This window comes from Oxyura jamaicensis, chromosome 3 (assembly GCF_011077185.1).
Source record: "Oxyura jamaicensis isolate SHBP4307 breed ruddy duck chromosome 3, BPBGC_Ojam_1.0, whole genome shotgun sequence".
Classification (NCBI taxonomy): Eukaryota; Metazoa; Chordata; class Aves; order Anseriformes; family Anatidae; genus Oxyura; species Oxyura jamaicensis.
In genome coordinates, this window is record NC_048895.1 from 26,345,558 (window position 1) to 26,371,056 (window position 25,499).

Below are 25,499 nucleotides of genomic sequence, written 5' to 3' on the forward strand. Positions count from 1 at the left end.
GTCGCCCTAACAGCAGTGTTTTGATCCCTAATGATACGTTGGAGGTGTCTCAGAGGAAGTTGTGTATATAAAGGAGGTAAAATGCTGCCTTTTGGGAAGGATCCCTCAGTACTGAAGCCTGCGTTGTCCTTCTAACCGTTGATAAGAGTGATTTTTGGTCAAAGGTACTATCAATATTAGTCTAGATTGCTGATAAATCAATTGTGGGTCTTCAAAACTTTTCTTCAACAAATATCCAGTGTTGCTCAATAAAATGCATTTTTAGCTAGAGAAAGGTGAATCTTAGGTCAGGTATTGCTGACAAGAGTTTAACGTCAGCTGTAGTAATGCTTGCTCATTGTTAATGTCCCAGGGGAAATTTTCTAATCTCCTTCATGGAACTAATGGACAAGAATGGTTTCGTAAACTGTCCAAGTGTTAACAAATGCTGAAGATAGATTTCCAGTGTTGCCCTGAATCGTTAACATATTAATATATTCAAAATCTAATAATTCCTGGTTTTAGAATCAATTTTTGACTGCATAGTTCTTTGAAGGAATGAAACACTGGATGTATTTTAAAATAGTATGATTCTGTAATAAAGGTTCTTTCCAATTTTAATTTTATGTTAGTCTAATTCAGTTTTTAATGGCAAAATTCTTATGGAAAATATTAGGATTTCATTTTTAAACATGCTCACAACGTTATGAGATTGAAAATACAGTAGTTCTTTGGAGCAGCTGAAGTCTTGGATTTTGTTTTTTAGATAAGTGTGTGGATGAACTATCAGCCGAGCTATAATTAATAAAGGGCTTTTAGGAATAGTCCATATATACACAATAACTTACCTCATTAGCCTAGGTATTCATTCTTCTTCTGAGCTTTTAAAAGGAAACAATTAACAATAGTACCCGAACACTTAAGATTTCTTCACATCGGAGCTTTGTGATTAATACTTTGTTGCAAAGTAATTGAAATTAAACTTGCTTTGGAAATAATTAATTTAACAGGGAACAAATTGACTCTGTATTTGATTTAAGGAAGTAGACCAGCTGATGTTTGTAACTCCTAGTGTTGTCCAATGCATGGAGTGTTTGTCATACTCTGAAATAGGCATGCTAGAAGTGTTTCTTCTCTAGAATTAGTTAGAATTCTAAGTCCGTTATATCTGGAGGTGTTGAATGTCACTACATCCTCTTCTCTTCTTTTGCTTGTAGTTTGTTAGTAGAGTCATTGGTTTTATTTTAGGCACTGGGCATATTGCTGTTCTAACTTCTTGCTTGGGTACGGTGATTCCAAATGTATAGATAATGTTCCCCTAATGCGGAGTGCCATTCCCTTTTGTCTTCTATTTATTTAATAGCTAGAAGTCCTTGGCATTTAAGCTTGTTGAACTGTGTTTTTTCACATGCATGTTTTCCTTCATTAATGAATCATATATCACTCTTCATTTAATTTCACAGTGGTTTAGGAGCCTTGAATGAAAGACCTGATATATCAGGGAGCGTTTACAGCTTCCCAAGCTCTGCCCTCTGTAGAGAGGTGTTTGTTTTAAATCAGCACTTGCTGTAAAACAACACTGACCCATTGACATGTTGTTTCCAAGGATATCTGTGTTGAAGGAAGTGTTTGTGGTGGGTGGAGGAAAGCTTCTTTCAATCAGAAGAGTTGCTATGCAATTAGAAGAGCAAGAATCGCCTGCATTACACATCTGCAAGGCTCAGGTGGTTTCGCAGCACTCTCTTGATGAAGATAGGACCCCATTATTAGCCATTATTCTGTGATGCAGTGTTTCCTTTTGCTATTAATGTTCTCATGTGACTAATCCAGGCACGACCAGAAATCTTTCTGGTGAATAATTAATGCTTCCTGTCCTGCTCAAGTGGCTTGTAAGGACGGATTCAGATAGTAAAGGAAAAAACACCATGATGTATGTCATTACATAGTAAGTTAAGCAAATGTGTTGCATCATTCTTTCAAAATAAAGTAAAATACTGGAAATTTCATCACTTACTGGCATAGCAGGAACTTTACTATTACAGGTTAGAATTCGGTTGCCTGAGCCGACATGTCCACTGAAATGCATCTGAAATTCAGATAACTGCAATTACTGCCTGCTTTTGAAACCACTGTAATTGCAAAGCCAAACTAAACAGCACTAGGCCAGGGCTTTCAGAACCTGAAATCTGCAGCTTTCAGACAGTGTAGCAGAGGTTGCTGTAGTTGTTGGTTTCCTTTTTTGTGTGTCTTCAGATCAGTTTCCCAGCAGATTGCTAGGTGTCTGGATGACAAAAAGTGATTGAGCCACTTTCCTATTGGTGCTCTTTCTGCATTATTTCTGTTGGCTGAACTAGTACTGGGTTGTTGACTTTTTTAGCAACATGTTTATTGCAAACTTTAGCACAGAAAAGCTTTTAAGTAGTCTTTATGTTGCAACTTCATGTGCATATAAATCTTGGAAGTTTTTTAAGTGTATGCATAGAGAATTATGATCTTCTTTGCAGTTTTTGATTAAAAAAAAAAAAGAAATGATTTGTCCTGAAGTAGTCATTATATAGTTAGTGTAGCTGATGACTTAACTATAGCACAGAAGACTGCTCATACACATTTATGAGTTTTGAGGATTAAAGTATCTCTACGTATCTTTTCTTTGAACACATTTTGGGCTAACTATTCTAGTAGTATTTTTCTTGATATGAATATCATACAAAATAAAAGAGAACGCTTGGGGTTTTTAGTTAGTTTTGAGGACTACTTAAGGCCACTCAGCCAATATCTATTTCAGTGATTTTATGGGCCATATATATTTGCACCACTAAGGTTTATGTGGTAAGACAGGTGCTTCAAAAACAGGGTTGCTCCTGAGGCTTGTATTCTCTTGGCATGGTGATGGCAGTTGAAGAAGAGAGGAAGGGAAGTGGTGTAGATGATCCTTATCTTGGGTTTTATAGTTACTTGATTAATCAGCAGTGCTTTCCTTTCTTCTGCTTAGCTTTCTTGTCCCTCATCATCTGTGCAAGAAAAACTCTGAAGGTAGATACCCAGTTTGGACAACATAGACCAACTTTTTGGACACACCAGCTTCCTTCAGTATACGGGGAAGCTGCTCTGCTTTTTCCAAGTATATATTAAGGCATCACTTCTGTCTCCAAAATAAGGTCTGCCTTTATGCTTGTGTTATCACAGCTGCAGCAGCACTGCTGGTAGGAAATAGATGTTTTCTACCAGCTAGCTGGATAGATGACCTTAGATATTGCTTGCGGGGCTGCTGTCAGTAGGTTATTTGTAGCTATGGTTCAGAAACTTGTTTCTGCTACAATCAGCTAGCAAACACTGAATGTGGTATTACCTTTATCACAAAACATATTAGCCGATAGTTCAATTTGTACCACCTAAAGAAAGCTACAGACTGGTTTGATTCACTTTGATTCTAGTTGAATTAGTCAAATGTAAATGTTTTCTGTGAAAGTATGGGTGGTGTTTTCCTTTCACATGATGGAAAGAAAACATCTTCTTATTTGAGTTGACTCAAGTAAAAGTAATGCTTAGGTAGCAAGAAGGTCTGAATTATTTGTTTGCTAGGCTAATGTTTGAAGGGGCAGTGTGTTAGGTGAAAGAACTGGGAAGTAAGGGGGCAAGAAAAACATGTACATGAAGTTCATAGCGTACATATTTGCTATTCAGTAGTTTAATGGTTAGAGGTACCTTTATTTGTCCTGTACCAGTTTCTCAAACTACTGTGGTGAAAGTGGAGAGGGAGGATTGTGTGCCCTCCTTTCAGAAGGGGCCCTCCATGAGTAAAGGATGAAAAAAGTGCACAGAAGTTTGATGAAAAACTTTTTTTTTTTTTAAGTCAAGCAGAATTGTGGAAACTTTTTTTCTCTTGGAGATTGGAGATGATGCTTCCTTAAATTTTAAAATCCCTTTTAACTACTGCTTCTATTTAGGATTCAACATTAATTTGACATGGATGGTTGAGCAGTAGACTTGCAGTGTACAGCTCCAGCCTGGGACAGTGGTTAGGTGGCTAAAACTTGTTCTCCTTGTGTACAATGAGGTTATGCATAGCTGAGATGAGTGTTCAGGATGAGGTAACGTTTCAGGGCTCTTTTTTTTTTTTTTTTTTTTTTTTTTTTTACCTACTGTTAATGATCACTCAGCACTTGGTTACGGTGCCTTTCCCTGAGATTACCGTCAGAAATGCCTCAATAGCTGATCCACCGAAAGAGCCTTTGCTGTTTGCTCTGTGTGCGTGTGAATGAAATATTTAACTTGGCCCTGATCTCCCTCAGCCTGGATGCCATGCAGTAAGTGTGCTGATTGTGATTTATCCCTTCAGTCTCAATTAGCAAAGGGAAATCGTAAGAAGTTGAAGCTTTTTCCCACGTCTTCTCCCTGTTATTTCAAAACAGGAAAATGATGTGGATAGCATAATGGTGTCTGTGAGTGCTGCGATACCCTTGGTTTGGTTCATGTAAATAAATTTAGGCTGTCTGCTCTAAACACTTACAAAACAGTAAAAGCTACCTTGTGAAAATGACAACTGCGAAGATTGCCGTTTGCATTAATCTGGATCACCAAAGATGGAAAAGCCAAAATACCAGTCTGTGTAAAGGTTTCCTTCTCCTGTCACAGGATGAAGGATTGTTTTTTCACTAGACGTTTAAAACCCTTGAACTTTAAAGCAGAATGTGCATGCTGAATGCTTTCAGTACTGGTAATTGAAATGCGATTGCCTGAGAAGTGGGAGTGAGCTGAGGGAAATACGAGAAAGGACCGATGCATCGCACAGAGGGTCTCACCCCAATGGGGCGCCTGGCACCCTTCTGGAAAGCGCTGTTCTCTGCCCTGTCACCCATCAAATGGCACACACAGCGCCCGTTTCTCATGGCTAGTGTGCTGGCATATGGTGCTTGAGGGCTGTGCATTTTTACTCGATGACTAGCACTGCCCTAGTGAGGGAAAGCAGGATCTCCCACCTCAGCGGTGCGATGGGGGCCCCCAAAATTGGCTTTCGAGGCACAGCATGGGACAGGTGATGGCAACGTGCAGCACAGGGAACTAATTAGACTGTCACAAAACTTTGGAGGAGGTGGGAAGCGAGGATGGCGAAGCACATTCACGTTCTGATTATTTGTTTAGTTTCCTTGCTACCTTTTCTTCCAAGTCCTCACAAGTAGGAAAGAAATACCAGGTTGTTTTATTTTTGTCAAAGAATAAAATGTATTGTTTTGGGGTGACCTTGTTCTCTGCCCTCCAGCCATTTCTCAGAACTGCTATACTTGCATAAAGGCTTCAGTTACAAATTTATAAGGAAAATGTCAAGTGGCTGGGCACAAAGTCTGATCTATCCGATTAATTAAATAGACACTGCAAGCTTCTACACGTACTGTTTGAAATTCTTTTTAAAAAAATCTCTGGTTATGCGTAATTGTATGATGACAAAGGGATTGAACTTCGAGGGAGCAAGTAACATACTGGGGGTAATGTTTAAGATTTTTGAGGTACTGGTAATTTATTTTCTTAAGTAAGCTGCTAATTGGCTTTATGTTGTTGAGAAGAGCAAGCTAATGCTCGTCTTGAATTAGTTGTATGAATTAACATGTTTAATTCTCATGTTCAAAATGCAAAAGTGAACTGACGTAGGTAAAGCTGGTTGAATTTGGAGTTAGGATTTGCGGGTCACTGAGTGCCTCAAGAGATCGGTTATGGCAGAGTTGTTTCCAAGCAAGACTTGCTGCTCTTGGTATCATGTTTGATTACTAAGTTAAACACCTCACTAACCGCCTGTGATTTAGCATGCACGATGTTTACCTAGTTGCATTTCTCATTACTTAGATGCTGAGAGGAGATGAGATTAGCAGGTTTTATTTATGGTTTGTCAGATAGCATTCTGCTACATTGCTGCACTGCTAAGATGATAAAAATAATAGATTTTTTTTTTAAAAAAAAAGTCCTTCTACTTGGTTCTTTGAGCTTTGCCTGCCTAGTTGTTATTTGTTAGCGCTACCCATGTACACCCTGCTTTACAGAGCTACCACAGAGGCTGAAGTATAAGATAAATATGCTTCTGATTAAAACTTCGATTGTACTAGACCTAAACTCGGAACAGTAATATATCCATATATAACATTAAGACTACAGTATGAAAATATTTATTTGTATTTTGCAGACACAAAATGCCCTTTAGACTGTCAAGGTGATGTTCTGTGACATAATTCAGGGTGCTCTGCGCTACAATTGTTCAAAACTCCTAAATGGAATTGCTTCCCAGAGTAATTGGGTAAGAGAGGAGAAACATGATGCAACGTAGCCCAGGAAATGCCTGACATTAGTAGAAGTCCGAATGAGTATGGCCATGAGTTAAGCGATAAAGCTGGGGAGAACACACAAGAGATGGAAACCCAAGAAGTTCTTTGTTACCTTATTGCAAGCTTAGAGGTTTGTGAGTGTAGGATGCTGAGTGCTCTCTGCTGGGGATGGCACTCGCTGCTTTCAAGAGGAAATTTTGAATGGTGGCTGGATACGAGCCCAGGGCGGGGTTATTTGTGCACTGCACAACTTGGGTTGTCATCTGAGCCAAGCGTCAGAGGAAGTGCAGAACAGCTTTTGGGACAGCAGGTAGGTACGGTCAAACTCCAGTTATGGAGGGTTGCCCAGTAAGAAGGGACTTGGACCTTACTTTACCTCTCGTTTGTCATCAGGAGCAGTGAGGATGATACTGCAGTATGTGATGCTGAAAGAAATTAGAACAGCAAAAACAATGCTTTGTACCTTACAGCATGAAAGTTTTAAAAGGAAACAAACAACAACAAAAAAGTAACATTGATAGAGACTGTGCATCAATAGCTGTTTTCAAGCTAGGCAGTATTTACAGTCTCAGCTTCCTTGGTTTCACTCACTGATGCGATAGGTTAGCCTTGTATGCTTTCAAATATTAGAAAGCTGAAGACCGAGTTAAAACCACGTGGGTACTGGTCAAGTAACATGGGGAGTAATATGTTTCCTTGTGAATGTGGAGTTTGGTTTGGTTACTGGGAGGGCCTCCTTATAGCAGCCCCAGGAGTAACACGGTTGGGCTAAAAACAGAAAGAGCTCTCTGTCTTTCATAGGTAACAAGGCTAACACAGTTCTTGTAATTGAGTGTCCTTCACTGAAAGTCCAAATATAAGAAAGGATTTCAAAGCACTTAAATGACTTGGGTCTCAAATCCTATTGACACTCAGGAGCCTTTGAAAACGTTAGGTTGCCATGCATACATGTATAATATGATCAGACAGTGATTGTGAGCTTGTAGGACTGAAGCCAAAGCCAAAAATGTTGCAAGCAACTTAGTGGGGTGATTGCTTAGTAGTAGCATCAGCATTCGATAGGCTTGTGCACGTTCACTTCACTTATAATTGCATTTTAAATGTAATTGTGTAGTTCTTTTCCTCTATAAATGTATACTCATGTATACTTCTAATAGTGCACCAGTTCTTAACAGCTTTGAAATGAGTTACATGTTGGAATAAATAAGAGTTTTACATTCAGATATTTTTCAACCGGTAGGACAACAGAACAAAACGTGCTGTTGATGTACCCGATAGGTAGCATTCAGCGTTGCAGTAAAACTTCGTAACATCTGAATGAGGGCATGCCATAAAACAGGCTGAATTACTAACCTTAGCTCTGTCCGCAGTTCACACATGTGAAAGCGGGTCATAAACGCACCGGGACTTATTAGTGTTCTATACATCAGTGAGAAATGTTTTTCTGTGGCCGTGGACAGAAACTTAACTATTTTCATTGTAGACATACAACGATTCCTTAGTGTCGTTGAGCAGTACTTTTTTGACTTCTTATCGGTAACTCTTTTGTGTCTTTAATTACTGGCAGAAGTTATCTTTTATATTAAAAAATACTTTCCTCCCTAGTGAGGCGCATCACTCCACAGTAATTTATTATTGTTCCTGCACACAGACTGTTCTGGGAGAAGTAGAATTACATTGGCACCACATTTATGACTGAGTGACTGTACTGTTTAGCTAACTTTTGTGTGTTGTGACCTATTTCCAAACAGTTTTGAGTTGGGACCTTCAGGTATCTGTTGTACTTCACAAAGGTAGTGTGTCACTATTGACTGTAAAAGAGGAGGACTCGGCACATAAGGATTTTTAGAGCCCATGCAGTAGTCTGGAAGCTTAAGAAAAAAATGTGGAAATCCGAAGTTTTCTATGTCTGTAATCCATATGTTCTCCTGTTTATGTACAGTCATGCTGTGCAATGTTTAGCTGTCTCATGAAAGCTTTCTCCTGTCCTTAACCCCTTTTCAGGACACAGGCTGTAGCAGCGTGTCAGGAGCCTTGGTGGCAATAGGATTTTCCCTGAATAGGGTAATTGAGTATATTTCTTTAAGGAGGGAACAGGTTAGGATTACTGAACCCAGTGACAAGGCTCTTGGGAGCAATTTAGATGGTGGTAATGGTGGTAAAAAATAAAAAAAAATAGTGCTTAAAATACAAGCTAAGTTCAGGTGTCCTGAATCAGCAGGTTCTCAAATTCACATACTTTCCTATTAAATTCAGAGGAGACTTGGCAGGGCGCTAGCTGTCATTAGTGTGGACATTTAACATTCAATGCTATGAACTTAAAAGAAGTTTGGAGTATTTATACCTTTACCACAAGTCTTTGCCACGAGAAACAGTTGATCTATACACCAAGAAAAGCTTTAGTTTCAGTGAAACCTGGGTGCATGCCCTCTGTAAGAAAGAAAGATGCCCTTAGTCCAGAACAAGCTGTAAGCTCTCAAGTTCCAGGGTGTGATGCTTGGTGTAGGACAGTTGCAGAAGCCTCAGTAACTTGGAAGGTGAGTAATGATGAACAAATCAGTTATTCCATCCACACAAATACTGCTTTTATGATTACATGCAATATATAGCTTTCATAAGACTTAGCTTTTATGGAGAAGACTAATGTTTTAGAGGTATTCTGCTTTCCCTTAGCCAGCCTTTCAATTTTTTGAGACTTTTCTATGAACTCATTCAGCTTTGTTCATATTACATACTATAAATGCCAGAAATCCACTGCATTCACTGACCTTATGCTCTATAATGGTAAGAGAAAATTTTTTCAAAACCTTTGGTCCTGTTGTACAAAGGGTACTGCTTTGTACATCAGGGAAACTTCACTTAAGACCAGAATATTTATCTGGTTACTCAGGCCAATTCATAGGCTTTTTAAAAAACGTAGTACTTCTGTTCCAACTAAAAAGTGATGGCTCAAAATAAAAGCCTCACCTTAAAGGAACAGAAAATGGCACAAGGAAAGACAGATACGACTGTCCCATTGGCAGCTGAGAAGATGGTTTGTTCAAAAACTTTTTTTCTTCCTTCCCTTGTCCGTTCTGTTCCTATTACCAAGGAGGCTTCTGGACTGTGCTGGGGGATGAAATGTTCATGGTGTGTTACAAACCCTGCCCTCATCCTATGAACAGCTTTATTGTAGGTGTTACAAAAAAAGAAAAAGGAAGGAAAAATGAATGCTACTGCAGTATATTCACAAGTTTCTTAAGCAGTAGCAAAAAGTTAAAAAAAAAAAAAAAAAAAAAAGAGGAATATAACCTTTTTTCATTTGAAACTTGACACAGCAGCAGTCGCTGTGCTGTAGCTGATGGGTAAACTCTGCCAGGTGAGTTACTTAAATTGAAAGTTAGTACTCTGTTTGTATTGAAACTCTAAGGAAAGTGTTGGTCGCTGAAATCCAGTGAGTGAAAAAAATGTAGTTTTAGTTGCAGAAGTAGTGTGAGATTACTGGGGAGATGGGAGGATATGGGGTATCCTCATTTGTATGTTGTTTTTCTCCCCCAAGGAAGTGTATTTTAAGGGGGAATAACTTGTTTTATAAAACTCAGGCATTTCATTTGAAATGCAAGGGCATAAATAGCCATGTGGTTCGTGAGTGTGTTTAGAAAGCGGTCCCGAGTGAATGCCTGGCTAAGCAGTGTGCCTTTCCTTTTGGACAGAACCGAGAGCTGACTGCGTGAGTGTGACAGTTTCAGTGTGTTAGGTCTCTTGTACCACTTCTAATGAGATCAGGGCTTTCAGACAGTGTGTTTCAAATGCCATAAATTAATGATGACAACAGTATCTTTTATGTTATCCGTATATCCTTATCAATATTCTTACAGTGAAGCAATGAGTGTTACTGTTTTCTTATTACTTCAAACAATTAATTTGTCTAATTGACTTCCAAAAAAGATAACGTGTTTTTTTTGCTAAACTTCAGGATACAGGGGAACAAGATTTGGTCATTTCTTGTGCGAGGCATAGAAATGAGAAGCTTTAATCAGTGTTCAGCAGTTCGGATAATTCTAGTTCTCAGACAAAATTTACATTTTGAGGAAAGCTTAATTCTGAAGTCCAAAGTTTCTGCTCATTAAAAGTCTGAGGTCTTCACTAGGTTTTCAAAAGGGGACTTCTAAAAGGAAAAGAATCTCTTTGCTTTTTTTCTGTTGCTGTTTTAACCTTTATAGAGGAGAAACTTACAAGCTTTGAAATCTGTTTTATCAATTGAACTGTTGGGACTGTCAAGCCACTTCTTGGCTTCTGTTGAATTTAATAAAGTCTCAGGAGCAGAAGTGGGAGCTCTCTCCAACCTTTACTGAGGGATCAGGAAGTGAATTGAAATACCCAGTATTGTTCGCTTTAGCTTTGTGAATGCCTCTCTTATTCTGTTTAAATAGGTTAAATATTCATGTTGTATTTGATTTCCTGGGTATTTATTTTTTTTAATAATAGTACTTCCCAATGTGTTCATTCTCCTGTCTTCTAAATAACTAGCACTTGTGCTGAGAAGAGAAACGGGGAAAGACAGCCCGGGATTCTTGTAGTGTAAAAAGGAGGCAAACAAATACATTTTCCTAGTATTACTCATACTTCCTTATATTTTCTGTGAAAGTAGTCTGGGTTATTTTGCACATGTCGTACTCAACTCTGTAATAAGATAAGGTTTAAGATTTATCCTATCTCTGTTACCGTAGCAGTCAGCATTTGCCCTTGTGTGAATAATGTGCAAGCCCACCCCATCAGTACATGCTGTTGGTTGTAACATACCACTGATACGTTGTTAAGTGTCCATTCCGTATTTGGTGAGTAGTTTTTTGTAGATTTATGGATTTATATAGATAAACAAATTGATATATAGATATAAGTAGATTTATATTGAGACATTGCAGTCTGGATTGTGATCTAACAGTGCCCATTGCAGCTGAAATTCACTGCGGCCCCGCATTAAATGTAAGCAGGCTGTGATTTAAGTTAAATTTTGTAGGGTTGAGGGTCGGCCTTTTGAATACGGCGCAAGACTTAGCGTGACTCATCTGCTGGTACTGAAGTGCGGTAACCCGTTTCTGTAAACCATTTCCTTTATGCAGTAAATTCTCACCAGTGCTGCTAGTAGTTCAGCTGATTCAGTGTTAACAGCAGCAGGAACCCTGTGTGCCGATCGTTTGAGTTATAAAATGCTTCGCAGATGTTAGAGTACCTGGAGAATTACAACTGCTCCGTGCAAACTGGCAGAGACCCATAGAGAGCAGGGGTTGTAGTGCACCCAAAAGGCAGCGTGCTGCATGCATTTGTTCTGTGTTGGTACATTTCTGTAGTGCCTCGTCATCTCAGTCCTCTTGGGTAGAACCTATTAGGTGGTTATATCTACCGTATATTTGAAAGTATGGGGTCATCAGAGTTTTTATTGAATAAAGCGTCAATTTGATTTTATGGCTTTGGCTGTGTGTGAAGGCTGCGGGGAGGTTAGCACCACCTGGTACATGAGGCAGGCAATCTCTTCCTAATTTCCTTCACCATTTTCCTGTTGCAGTGTGTAATTTCTTTTCTTAAAGAGTTCTGTGGACAGTTTTTAAGCCAAGAACCAAGATGTGGAGCACTCTTTCTCTGAGAACAGCAATTAGACGTTGAACAACGTGCCAGTTCTTCTTAGGATGTGCTCAGGAAAAGACTGAGGTGGGGTACTGGCTTTTAAATACCCTCCTGTATCAGCTCCAGGTTGTAGATAATTGATTTAAATATGCCCAGAGTGGATTAGAGCAGTACTAACTGACAGCGTAAGGAATTATGTACAGGTTTTTGTTCCTTGCCAAGGATAATAGTAGCAGCATAGAAACTTTTACTGTGAGATAAAAAAATATTTTCAAACAGGGAGTCTTTCAAGCCTATGAGATAAGTACACACTAAAATGTCAGCTCTTCAGTCTTGCAGTTTTTAATGTCCATGTTGTTTTAACTTTCACTTCATATGCTCTGTTTAGAAGACCACATGTGAAACTTGGAAGGAAAAGTGCATATCCCAGTGTTAGTCATAACCCAATACATGCTTCAGTTTGTATGTTCTTATTTGTTAGCCAATAATCTGGAAGCTGTGCTAACTGGCATAGTAGCAGATTGAATATTCTTGCCACTGCTTATTTTCCAGTCCCTTCCACTTCAGCTGATAGGATGGGGTTCGCCCTGCCTCAGTTTACATCTTCCACCCCCACGAGCAGGTTGTATAGGTGAGGGTACTGTTCCTGACTGTTCCATGTGTCCGACTAGTTGCACACTAAGAAGGGAGTGCAGTGTAGATTGAGGACAAAATCCTTCTGATAGTCATGATGGGGTGTTAAAAGCAAGGTAGAGGTGCTTCTCGATTCTGGTCTGTGCTTAATTTTGACTCTTAAGATTTGTGTCCTGCTCCCCCCGCCCCACTCATTTATTTTACTAATTGCCTAAAATTTGTGGACAGGGTTAAACAGTGTTTGCTGACGTGTTTCTTTTGTATCCCATTCAGTCTTTTGCCTTGTTTAGCTTCTTTTCTGACAGTAAGACCTTGTGAGTGAAGAACACTGGAGGAGGAGAACTTCCCTTATTCTTAGTGCTGTCATGCAAAAGACAGGCTCTCTGGGGAGAGAGATCTGAAAAGTATCCGTGGAGCTGTTCATTTCCTCTGATCTTTTCTGTCTTCCCCGGGTACCCATACTCGTACTGGAATGTAAGGAATTAGTTTTCAGGTATGCCGCACTTGGACATGCGGAAAAGAGAACAGTTCTTGATCACAGTCAGAGGAAGGAGAAAAAAAAAAAAAAGAAAAAGAAAAAACTGAGGTCTTTGATGAGGTACCGCACTCTGGGCATTTTAACTAAGAATGTTTTACAGGGATCACTAGATGTATTAACTACCCGATCTTGAATATGTAGGAATGACTTACTATAGTTTCCTTTTGGAAGTTTGAGAAATACAGTTTTATATGTTTTGAGGAGATGTACACAGTATGAAAGATAGAAAAAATCAGATCATACAGATGCTTTAAGATGCACAGATTAATGTAAAAATGCCAGTTCAGCTCTCTAAGGAAAAAAAAAACACTTATCTGTTGGATCTAATTCTGCACTGGTGCTGTTCGTCTGGGCTGGTTTTTGTGTACCATGCTCATTCTATTTCAGTGCCTATGGAAGATAACCTCATACTGTGGATGTCTTGGTCGATGCAGTGCCCATAGAGTTGTCTTAGCTGCAAAAGAGAGGGAAGCTGTGAAGCAACTCAGGATGGACGTCTACAGCTTCATGGCTCTTGGTCAGGTGTTTGACTGTAGTTAAGAAAGCCAACATTAGTAGCCATCACTGCCTCTTAATGTCAGTGTAAAGCACGAGGCAGGGGCTTGAAATTTACACAAATGTGCTTTTCTCTATGACTTTGGTCATGGCTAGGATTTGGTACTTGTTTCTGTTGAGCCAGGTACTCTAGTAAAAGCCATTGAGAAGCTAGTAGAGAAGTCCAAAAAAGTTTGGAACATGGTAGAAAAAGCTGATTGCTGGGACTGAGGAAGGACCTGGAAGACTGACTTACTAGGCTATGAGGAAAACAGTTTGAAGCTCATTGAAATATGGTGTAATTCTTTTTAATTAGTTTTAGTTGACATAATTAGGTAAAAGTGGAAAGATTTTTTTTTTGCCTATTTAAAAGAAAGGAAAAGCATCTGGATTATTGTTAACATTCATGTATTATGACTCAATGTTTTTGTTTAATTGTATCCTTTCATTTTAATTGTTCCATTATTTACAGTGTTAAAATATGCAGACATCTGTGTTGTCAACTTTCCCATTACAGAAAGTTATTCTTTTATTAGGTGTTTTTCCCCAAGAGCTTGTTTTCTTTGTGGAAGAAATTTATAAGCACAGACATGCTGATATGCCAGCTTTATTCAGTGAATCAGATGCATGATGTCCTTCATTAACTTGTGATAAAATACAGTGCCAAAGACCAGAGTGCTGTATTGTAAAAGAATGCATAGGATGCTCTTCATCTGGCTTTTGAAGCAGCTTTACTGATCTTCAGGTCTTCTGTATTTGAACCAAACTGTATTGTTACAAGGACAGAAAGACAAGTAGTTAGACCTATGGGCTAGCTGTAGCTAATGAGAAGATAACTCAGTATTTGCTCTCAGTTCAGAATTAGGCAGGCTTTAAATGTGTATTTTGAAAGTAATTTTTTTCTCTCTGGAATTGGGGCAGAGCGTTTAATGTACTTTTTCTTCCTGGAAATAGTTGAGGAGTACATAATCTATTTGCATGCTGGAGATCGTGTATTTGCACTTGGAATGCTTAAGAAAAGCAACTTTGACACCATGACACATTACCTTATTTTAAAGGTGTTTCCTGTTTCAGGTCACACGAATTCTGGACACTAAAGCTGAAGTGATCTGGGCTCGGAACGATCATTACAGAGGTCTTACACTTTTTTTATCGCGTAGTTGGTTAGCCCAGTTAAATGTATGTGAAGTATTTTTCTATTCAAAGTAAAAGTTATGAAATAACATATCTGGATAAAGTGCAAAGTTGAGGCAGCTGTTGCTCCTGGGCACAAGTCATAGGATTCGAGGGAAGCAGCCTGTTCACTCGCAGGCTTCTCTGGCATCGTCAAGTCATGAACTTTCCAGCATCCTTTACTCAGAAAGAGAATGGAGTTGACCAGTGTGTCCCAGGTCAAGCTCACATCTCAGAAATGATATTGAACATGCAGGGGGCAGCTGAGGTTTTCAGACATAGAATATTTCAATGCTTAATGTTTTAATCGTGGCTTTTCATATAAAAAAGGAAAAGCAAGAAAAAAAGCACAACCAACCACTAACAAAAAACCTGTACAAAAATAGCTGTTAGCTATCATGAGGAATATGTTGTGTGTGGATCAAAAGTGACAAGGGAGGCAGTGAATCTTTTCAGGGTTAGCAGGAAGAAAACAAGCCTAAAGATGTAGTGCCTAAAGAGTGCTCGCTCTCTTCTGTAAAGCATTCAAAACTTATGTGGTTGCTGTGTTCCCTCTGCTACTTCTTTCAGGCCACTTCCATTTCATTTGTATTTTTTGACTTAACTGTGCAGATTATTTATTTATTTATTTATTGGCAGTCATCTTTAGTGGGATGGGTTGGGAAGGTTTATAGGGCCATATATTGTTCACAAGTGAAGGGTGTGAGAGGCTGCAGCAGTTTTTATGATCAGCATACACTGTTTTGGAAGAACCAGAGAAGGCAACGTTACACAGCACGCTTCTCTTAAAAGAAGATGCTGCTTTTTTTATAAACTATTGAGTGAGTTGTAGGTGACAACTTTAACTCAACTAATGATGTTTGGCATATACTTCTGTTTTTCTTTTTTTTAAACTTGTGATTGTGCCTTGGTGCGCATTCATGAAAAAAAATCCCAGCTTCTTCTAGGAGCAGATTAATATCTGGCTTCATATGCAGCTTTCTGTTTGTCACTATCAGCCTAACTCTTGCTTACCATTTCTTCTATTATTATTATTATTATTGTTTGCTTTTTAAAGTTGTGTTGTCAAAGCTTTGTTTCTAGTGGTTTGTTCCTTGAACTCTTCGTTACTATGAATTTTATCTGATTTTTTTTTTGATTTTCAGAAACTTCAGAAGTTGCATGTTCAATACAAACATCTTGAGGGAAATGTTTATAAGCAGTTTTATGCTGTTTAGAAATGCTGTGTTCGTTTGAATCACACTGAACTCTGGCTTTGCAGTTAAAAAAAAATAAATACAAAAAAAGCGGAAGTTCCATATGAGAGAGGATCTGTTTGACCTCTTCTCAAGTTAAAATATCCAAAATGTTCTTCTGGGCCAAGACTTAGCATAAGGTGTTTAGTTACATTTAGTTTATGTTATTTTATAAGTTTATAAAGTTTATATATATTTATATTAATATATAAGTATATTTAATAGAAGCTTATTTTATAAACATATAAATGTTTAGTTTATATTATTTTATAGCATTATAAAATTATTACAATATATACTTTATACTAGATACATTATACTTCCTGTAGTATAGCAAGCAAGCAGTGGAACTCTGTTTCTTTACTCTGGGATGGTTTTTGAGGCAGGGAGTCTCTGGTCTCTTCCTGAGAGATGAAAAATCTGATACAAACTTGTATCTGGGAGCTATTAGAAAGTTAACCAAAACTTCTGTGTGACTAGGAGAAGCATTCAGAGCTGTTTGTGCTACCAGCAACATAGTTCTGGAAGGGTGAAATGCAACTGATGGAATTGTGCTAGAAAGAACCTTTTTTGTTTGTTTGTTTTTTGTTTGTTTGTTTGTTTGTTCGCACTGGTTATGATGAGTTACCAGTGGTTTATTTCACTTCTGAAAGTGACTTTTTCCATTACTTTTTTTTCCTGTTCTTTAACTTTTCTTTAAAAGTACCAACGGGGCAGAATAGCTTTCTTCCAGAATAGGTGGATCTTAGGAATGTTTTGTTTAAACAATTAAGTGGAAGATTACTCCTAGTATAGACATATCCCTGATACAATTCACTGCAAATTTCTGCAGAAAGAAAGGAAGTACTCTTATTCTACAACAGTATCACGAGACCTGGCTGCAATGATGTTTCCCAGGTGAAAACCAAAAATGAGTGCCTGTAATCAGGTACAGAGACAGCACTGTTGGAAGTAAGAGTTGTGTCGCTTCCTGTGTGGATGACTGGGTACAAGGCTCACTGGGATGGAAGAATGTGAATCTCCCTCAGCTAAACATCTGAAGACTTTACTAAAACTTGGTTTAAATGGGGAGAAAAACGCCTGTGAATTTGTGTGCTGGTGGCTTCCATTAGACGTGTTTGTGAATGGTGTAGTAACATAGGTTGGAGGCACCTTGTCAAGATTCTTGACGTACTTTTCAAGAACTGTTAAAATTCTGCAGTAGTATGCAAATCCAGGAGGGTTCAGTATGCAAAGGTGTGCAAGGAATTGTAAAACTGTTGCTCATTCGTGAAAATACCCTGTTACCTTGCTGCTAATTGGGGTGTTTTAGGGAGCTCTAGGCAAGAGAGGTATCCTGCTGGATATCCTGCTTGGTGATGAATAAGATGCAGCTCCTACCGGTCCAGGATGAGGAACGTTTTCTTGAGTTGTCCAAGGGATGCTCTTTCTTCTTCTTTCTGTCTACTTTATTGCAAAGCCTAGCTTCGCGTGCTTTTCTCACTTGTAGAAATTAATCTTCAAAATAATTCTTGGGGTTCTGACTTTTCTTGTCACATTTTTTGTGGATAGTGCACCTGTGTTTCTCTCTCTGTACTAGGGACGGTTAACACTAAACTTCTTTTTGCCGGTGTAATGTTTGACCTGCTACATGTTAAAAATCTCTCTGTGACAGAGGAGTTTAGGTTATAACTTTGGTGTTCTGCTAGCTTTTGAGAGAACACATGGCACAGTACTCAACAGAATACACTTACATAGTTGAATCCTGTGCAACAGCTTTTTTTAACTGGTTTAAATAAGTTCTGGTAAGCATTACACAGGCATACAAACAGACAAGGTCTTTGAAATACTTCGCAAGGCATTTTTGTCATTTCAGAGTTCTACCCATTCTAGGCCATTATCGCACCTATTAGCATTTTCAAGCGTTTTCTAGTAAGAAAAATAATTTTGATTTGAAAAACAGAAACACATAACCAAACAACCTCTTGCAAATCCAGATTTGTTTCTTTTCATGCGCTTCGTTTCATCTTTTATCTTCGCCTGTTTTAGTTCCACAGTTGGCTGCAGGCCGCTCTGGATTCCAGGAGAATTCTCAGGCTAAATCCTGACGATGCGGGAATTGGTTGCCAGAACAGAAATAGTAGTACAGCCTAGTAACAAACAGAGGGGTGAGACTGAACTAGTTTTATAGGCTGTTGGATTTTTTTTTTTTATTTTTTCCATTTGTTTAATCTTTAAAAAAAATCTCTTGAATTCCATGCTTAACTTTGACTTGGGAAGTAAGGAAATGTAGAGATGAACAAGAGCTACTGTATCACCTTGACTTGAAAAAAAAAGCCTGAATAATATTCCTTTCTTTACTTTCTGCTAATACTCATCTTATTTCTCTTCTCCAGAAACCAGTATCATAGACAGCTGTAATCTTGATTGTATAGGTATAGTCGTGATTTATAAATCAAGAACCCTGCTAGAGACATCAATGTTAAGTTTTCTCTTAACCTCAGCTTTGTTAAAGCTGCCATTATACTTCTGGTCCAGTTTGCCCACTGTAGTTGGGCAAGGTATGGATGAACGGGAAGAAATAAAAGCTGAAGAATGGTCATGGTGTTAGAAAATGAGATCTCTTAATTGCCATGACTTTGGTTGTTTTGTCCTTATGTGAGTAGGGTGCCATGAGTCTTCAAGTCCGTTAATAGTTTTTGCAATAAAAAAGAGCTTAAATTGAACGAGAAAGGACAGGTTTTGTATTTTTTCTAATCTAAATGCAGTTGTTTGGGTCCTGAAGTGTTGGGATAGGGTTCCTGGGGATGTTTGATGTGAAGATGGCCATGCCTTTAAGTTAGGGGCAAAACGGATGCTTTCTTGATGTCTCTTCCAACTTCTTTTTTCTTAGAAAAACTTTATGTTTGTTATCTTTTCCTGACCTTATGATTTAAGTTTTTGAGTGCTACTTATCAGTGGAGCATTGGAGTGTCTGATCTGAAGAAAAAGATAAATTTGATACTATTTAATATTGTAAAATCCAGAGGTGCTTGTGTTGTCTCAGGGAAATTTGTTTATTACCTGCAATGCACGTAAATAGCAATGTCCTTGAGGAACTGGTGGAAGGCAGGTAGATCAGAACTTCCAGATTTTCTTCCTACTTTTCTATTAAAGGCCTTTTAGAGTCTACTAATACTTAGTATTTCAACCATTTTACTGTCCTTTAAATAATAGGCTACACATTGTTGTGAAAAAGATTCAGATGATTTGCAGGGAAATGCTCGGTATAGAATTGTGCTGTTGAGTTTTTTTATTTTATTTTTAAGAAAGTGTAGAGACATGTATTTATGGAGCATTTTGCTTTGACTGGAGGGCAACAACTTTGTACGCTCAGCTAGAAACCCAAATGAATCCTATTTAAGTTGGTACAACCCTTCTTCCCTAGTTTAGATGCATTGGGTTCTTTGTGGTTTGTTGTATGAATTGTTTGGATAAGGCTTTACATTTGAACTCCATCAGTGCTGTTGTGTCAGAGCCCAAGATATGTTTTGTAAGGGTAAGGAGCTACTTTGTTTCTGTATTTTCCCTGTTCTCCCCTCTTGTGTATTTGTTCTGTTCTCTGGCCTTATTGTAAATAAAGCATTTCAGTGTCTCTGTATATTTTAAAATATAAGAAGTGCTTCAGCCATAGAGTTTTAAAAGAAGGCTTTAGTATAGCCATTGGAAAAATAATAAATCAGAGTTCAGCTACTTCATTGGGATGCATTGGCATATCTTTTGCTGTGGAAAGTTGCCAAAAGGGCATTGCACTCATATGCTGTGCTGGGCATGAAGTTTACTCTTCATTTCATCTCAAATTGAAGGCAGGATGATGCGGCCAGTCTCTGCTGGCATGTGACTAACTAACTGAAGCATCACTTAATGCCACGTTCCAGAAATCATGCAATGGTAAGGGACACTAAATTGTTCATCGTGAAAATGAGAAGTTCAGAAATCAGAAGCAGAAGATAAATATGTTTTCCAAGCAAGAAAAACCTGTAGTAACAGTAATAAAATCTTCCTGATAACATTTTCTAATTGAATTAGGGTTCCTATAATTGGTAAATACCCCAAGAACGTGGGTATAGAACAGCTGATGAAGTAGATTTATGGAATATTTAATTTCAGGTTTTAGTTCACTGAAGAATCTGTTTGAGTATATGCAAATGTTTCTGTTTGCCAGGTTCTCTGCAAGTCCACCTGCATTAGACACGCTCTGCTTCTGCTCTTCTATGTGAACAGAATTTGGCATCCATCATTCTTTCAGAATTACTGAGCCGCCTCAGTCTAAAAATGTAAATAATTGCTTAACCTGTCCAAAAACCCCTTGACTGTATCCCATTAGCGAGATTACAAATTCAGGAGGAACTGAAATATCAAATATATAGCATATATGAAATCTATGAGGTGACATTGGATTTAGACCAGTAAAATGGCTTTTCTGAGAAGGTACAGGTTATACAGAACTTCCTAAGGGATGATGGAGGGTCTTATTAATACAGTCTAATTAACCTCCTTTCTGTACAAGGTGAAGTGTTATATGCTCAGAGCAAATGATGAAAAGCATAAGGGAAATACCGAATTGGATCAATTTTCTTTTAATGATAAATAATCCTCCAAGTCTGGTTGGATGAAAGTAAACATGTGTGGGCTATGGTTTTGCTTTTACTGTGTGCCAGGATTCAGCTCAGAGTGAATTCTTCAGCAGAGTTATAAACCTTTGAAAATTGCTTTATAATGGAAATTGTGACAGACCATTAACTACAGTAGTATAAATGCATTGCTTTAACATATGTTATAGCTGTCCTTAAGTTGCCAAATACATGAAACAGTATGTGCAGAATATGTAGGGCGGAGGCTTCTGCGCGGCTTTAACTAATTAATAACATGAGTCATTACATGTTAATGTTTCTCAGACATACAGCCTGTGACGTACTGGATGGGTATCATTCAGGAGCTAGGATATATTTGAATGCAGCAACACGGAGATCCCACTCTAATTGCTGTACTGGAAGAGGCCCAAGAAGCGTTTAACATGATGTGTTTAATCACCACTGCAATTCCAGTGCCACTGAAGCAGATATGTTTTCCTACTACCAAGTCATAGAACTTCTAAATCATGAAGAATCATTACTAGATATGCTAAAAACTCTTGCTACCAATAACAAAACAAAAACACAAACTTATACTTAATTTGCACCTGTGGCTTAAATACATTTAAAATTAAATATCTAATGCATGCATCCTACGTGAAAGCTTTCTTTTTTTCTTCAAGTTCCATATTGTTCCATTCCCGAAAGAGAACTAAAGAAAAATTATCTCCAGAAATTACTATTGCTCTCTTTTTTTAAAGCACCGAGAATATACACCTATGCTAGAATCATTACTTATTTTTACTCTTGTGCAGCTGCGCCAGTCTTGCCATTGGTGAGCATTTGCATTAATAATGCTATTTCACTATTACCTAAAAATGTGTGGGAGTTGCATAATGTAGTCCAAATTGAACACTTCATATTGCTCTTTGGCACTTCTCTGTGAAGTTTAGCTTGTATTAGTTTTTAGTGTTTCTGGTTAGCTTTTTCATCTATCTTCTTAAAGATGGGAATGGGGAAGCTAGAAAGTGCCTGACAGTCTGCTGGAAAATGTAAGATTTTGTTACAAAACCTTCGGTATTTATTAGGTGTGCCTATCCAAGTTTCTTGGCAGAAAATTGTTTTCATTAGGAAGTTCGAAGATGCTGAGATGAAGTGGATTTCTGTATAATTCTTTTAACTCTATTCCAATGCTGAAAGTTTCTGCATGCAATTTATTCTTGAATCTTCAAACTGAGATTCTCTTTCAGATTCTGGCTATTTGAATGGACTACGATACATCAGTCTTTTGAGATGTACGGCTAGAATTCTAACTTCTTTCTCTAGCTGTGGTTTCATATTGATAAAGTTATTCAATGGGGAGGGGAAAGGAAAAGCAGGCTTCCTGTGAAGACAGAAGAGTAGAAGGCACATTGATTTGGGTGGTATCTTGCAATGGTATGCTGCCAAATGGCAAGAAATGAAAGGAATAATTAGTACATTAGGGTATATATTTGAGAAAATAAATTTCAGTGCTTTCAGTGGAGTAGATAAGGCCATACCTTCATATGATTGTAATATATGAAAAGGGAATCAAGGAAGCAGAGTGGCTGAATTATAATCTTAGTTTTCAATTTTATTAATTAGTTAGAGTATATCAATATGTAGGAGTTGAAGAATGTTATTTTTGGAATTTAGCGATCTATAGATAGAAGATAGATCTTATATAGATAGATCTTCTATCTATAGGTTCAAATTGCTTTATTTGATATAGAAATTTGCAGACACAGCCATTCAAGTAAGGAAAGAGAGTTTTAACATCCTGAAATGAGCTTTTTTGTTTTTACATATGATTTATTTAATGCTTGTAGCATAAATATACTGTAGTTTCTGGGATGTCCTGTTTCCGTAAGTTTCTTCCTTTTTCCAAGTCCCCGCGTCATTGTTTGTATTTTCAAGGCTGTGTTTTCAAGGAAGTTTCTGTTTGTTCTTGGAAGTGGAAGCACTTCTGATACCTAAACTTAATGTAGACCAAGTCCTGTGAAATAGGTGCATGCAATTTATTCGGTAGCCTCTGGGATTTTTCCAGCTGGCTTGAAGATCCTCTGCCTCTCATTTGCTCTGCCACTTGACCTTCCGAGTATGCTTCACCTTGTGGTTTCCAAATCTACATAATAATTTTCTATCACCCTTTAGTTAAATGGCTTCTTTTTGACAGATGGAAGTACCTTCAAGTAGGGTTTAGCTTTATGTTCTGCCTCTAGATAATACCATTCTATTTGACTTGATTTATCCATAAATATGAATGTCTTTCTGAATACCAGCTTAAATTATGTACAAGTGGAGATTGTAAATTACTAATGCAAAACTGACTTTGTAGGGATATTGTACATATAAAATGGATGCTGTAGGACCTCTGGATTAGATGCTGTCGAGCACGAAGCTGACTTTTATGAGGGAAATCTGGGAACTACTTTAATATGTCCAGTTAAAACCAGCAATTTGATAACTGATTCATCAGCATGTTGAATATCCCAACCGAGCTGGGAGAGAAAGTTGTGGAAGTGTTGGGGTCAGCCTGAAGAACTGCAGTCTGAAACATACAATTCTCCTTGCCAGGGTTGACTTGGACTTTGAGCTGCCTATGCCTGATTCACCTTTACACTCATTTTTATGAATGTTCCTAGAAATCTGCAGAGTACTGTTTTTCCTAGAAATCTTCTCTTTAAGTAGAGTTGAGCATGAAGTAGAAACAAAGAGGGCTGTATCATGAATCATGACCACGTGTCGCGACCGTTTGATGCCTTAGAGCTTTGAGCATTTCAAATGAAATTACCTGGAGAAATAAGATACTACAGACATCTATTTGAAAAGACTGTCAGGAACATAGAGAAACTTCTATTTTGGCGTTCCTGGCTGGTGACACGTGCTTCTGGTGAATGCTGGAGTCACTAGAAAGTAATGTAAAATATCAATGTAGCTGACAAGATAGATGTACATGAGGAAAAATGGCATATATGGGTGTGCTCAGTTTTAAAGGGCTAGTGAGAGGACAGAGGAAATCCTAGTGATGAGGGAAGGGATTTGTAGTATACCAAAGTGCTGTCAAATGTACATTTTACTTGACAGACATTGGCATGTCTTTCAGATAAAACCTACTGACCTTGACATACGTAACCTTCTTGATCTATTTTCTTTGTAAAAACTTTCGCTCTTATTAAATATTGCACTTCCCAAAAGGGGTGATGGTTAAGCAGCACTGCTACTGTCTCTAGTGTTTAAAATAATTTTTAAAAAGGCATTATCTTAGTATTGGTTTAATGTCAATGCATCTGCAGTGACCTAAGTGTCTAAATCTAGATTCTCATCCAGTGCTGTGGCCTCAGACACACTTGGATGCCTTAAAAAAGTATATAAAAGGATCAGAAGGTGAAACTTAAAGGAATAACAGTGAACTGAAGATACTCAGCTTGCATAGTTGCTTGTCCGATAGCACTATCCTTTCTGAAAAAAATGCTTTTGTGCTATGAGTAAATGGCAGCATTCTTCTTTTTCACATGGCTGTATGTTGTGTGTGCGCATGTGTTTTTATTGTTGGTGTGTCGACAAGTAAATATTGTATGAGGATTTGGATTGATATTTAACAGCTGAGAAGGTTGATGATACCACTGAAAACATTTGTCGTTACCCGTTCCGATGTCATCAGTACGAACCATCTGAACTCTACCTTTCTTTTTCTTTGCTGCCCCTGGGGTTTAATGGCTTTGCAGAGAAGCTCCTGCCTGGCATATTGAGCTGCTCCAGAAGGTCTAACCCATAAGCAGTGAGTACTGAACTGCAGCACACTAATGCTGTAGGTGTTGACTCACCATGCTGTTTTTAATGGCAGTTCTTTTGAAGGTAGATAATCTGTGCAGACTGTCAACATAGATATTGAATCTTTGGGTATATTCCGATATGATGATGTATTTGTATGGCTACAAATGCCGTTCTGCTTTTCTTTTCCTGGGAATTAACTTTTCTCTTGTGCACATACTGTTTGCATTTAAAACTAGCTTTCATGTGTCTGTCTGTGGCTCTTGCTATAGCTGGCAAACGCTTATGTCTCATATCTGCAGTGAACTGTGTTCTAGAAGCCTTGAGCCTGATGTAAACCAGCTTTCAAATGTGCATGAATTGAGAAGCATCTGTAATGTTTTGATGTGACTAAGATACGTTTGATCAAGTCTGGATTTACTTTGTAACAGGAAAGTCATTCAAAATATCAATTTGCAAACTCTGTGGGGAAAAAAATGTATAATTTAATACGTGTCATCATTTGCGATTTAAATGCTTTGAAAAAAAACATTTTCAAAATTTTTGTCTCGAGTCTTGATTTTTATAATTTGTATATGGTAAGGTGCAGACCTCATCTCAGATTCCATCCATGTTTGGCTGGAATTAGAAACCAACTGTTTTGGTAGTGTCAGTTGTTTTGAAGTGTGCATATTTCCAAAGATAAAGACACAATTGATTTGGCTAAATGAGGAGTTCCAGCTAAGAGGCTGCCCAGAGGAGGGGAAAAAGGTCTCCTGGGCACGGACAATTTTGGTATGACCTTGCCTATCGATACGTGCTTTCAGGCCTGCTCAGGACAATGCTAATGCTTATATAGAACGGCAGAGCTGATTCAGGAGCATTGACTGAATGAACTGTTGGGCAGTGTGCACAGAAACTGGGTTGCTCGTACCTAAAGGCATTTCAATGCTCAGAGGCATTTCAAGAACAATCTCCAGCTGACTTCCTAAAAGAGAAATTGTGATATTAGAAGAGAACTTGTTGTGAACTGGGAGAAGCTCGTGCTCCCATAGTATATTGCTTTCAGTAGATTCCTGGTAGCCCTGGAGAGGTCTGTAGCCTGAACTTTTGTTGTTGTTTGTCT

The 25,499-nt window shown here is 38.2% G+C and overlaps 1 protein-coding gene across 1 annotated transcript in view; it reads left to right on the forward strand.

Moving 5' to 3' along the window:
- The window catches only part of ZFAND3 (zinc finger AN1-type containing 3), a 134,245-nt gene that overhangs the window by 8,617 nt on the left and 100,129 nt on the right, over positions 1 to 25,499 (forward strand). The gene's annotated exons all lie outside the window — the stretch shown is intronic.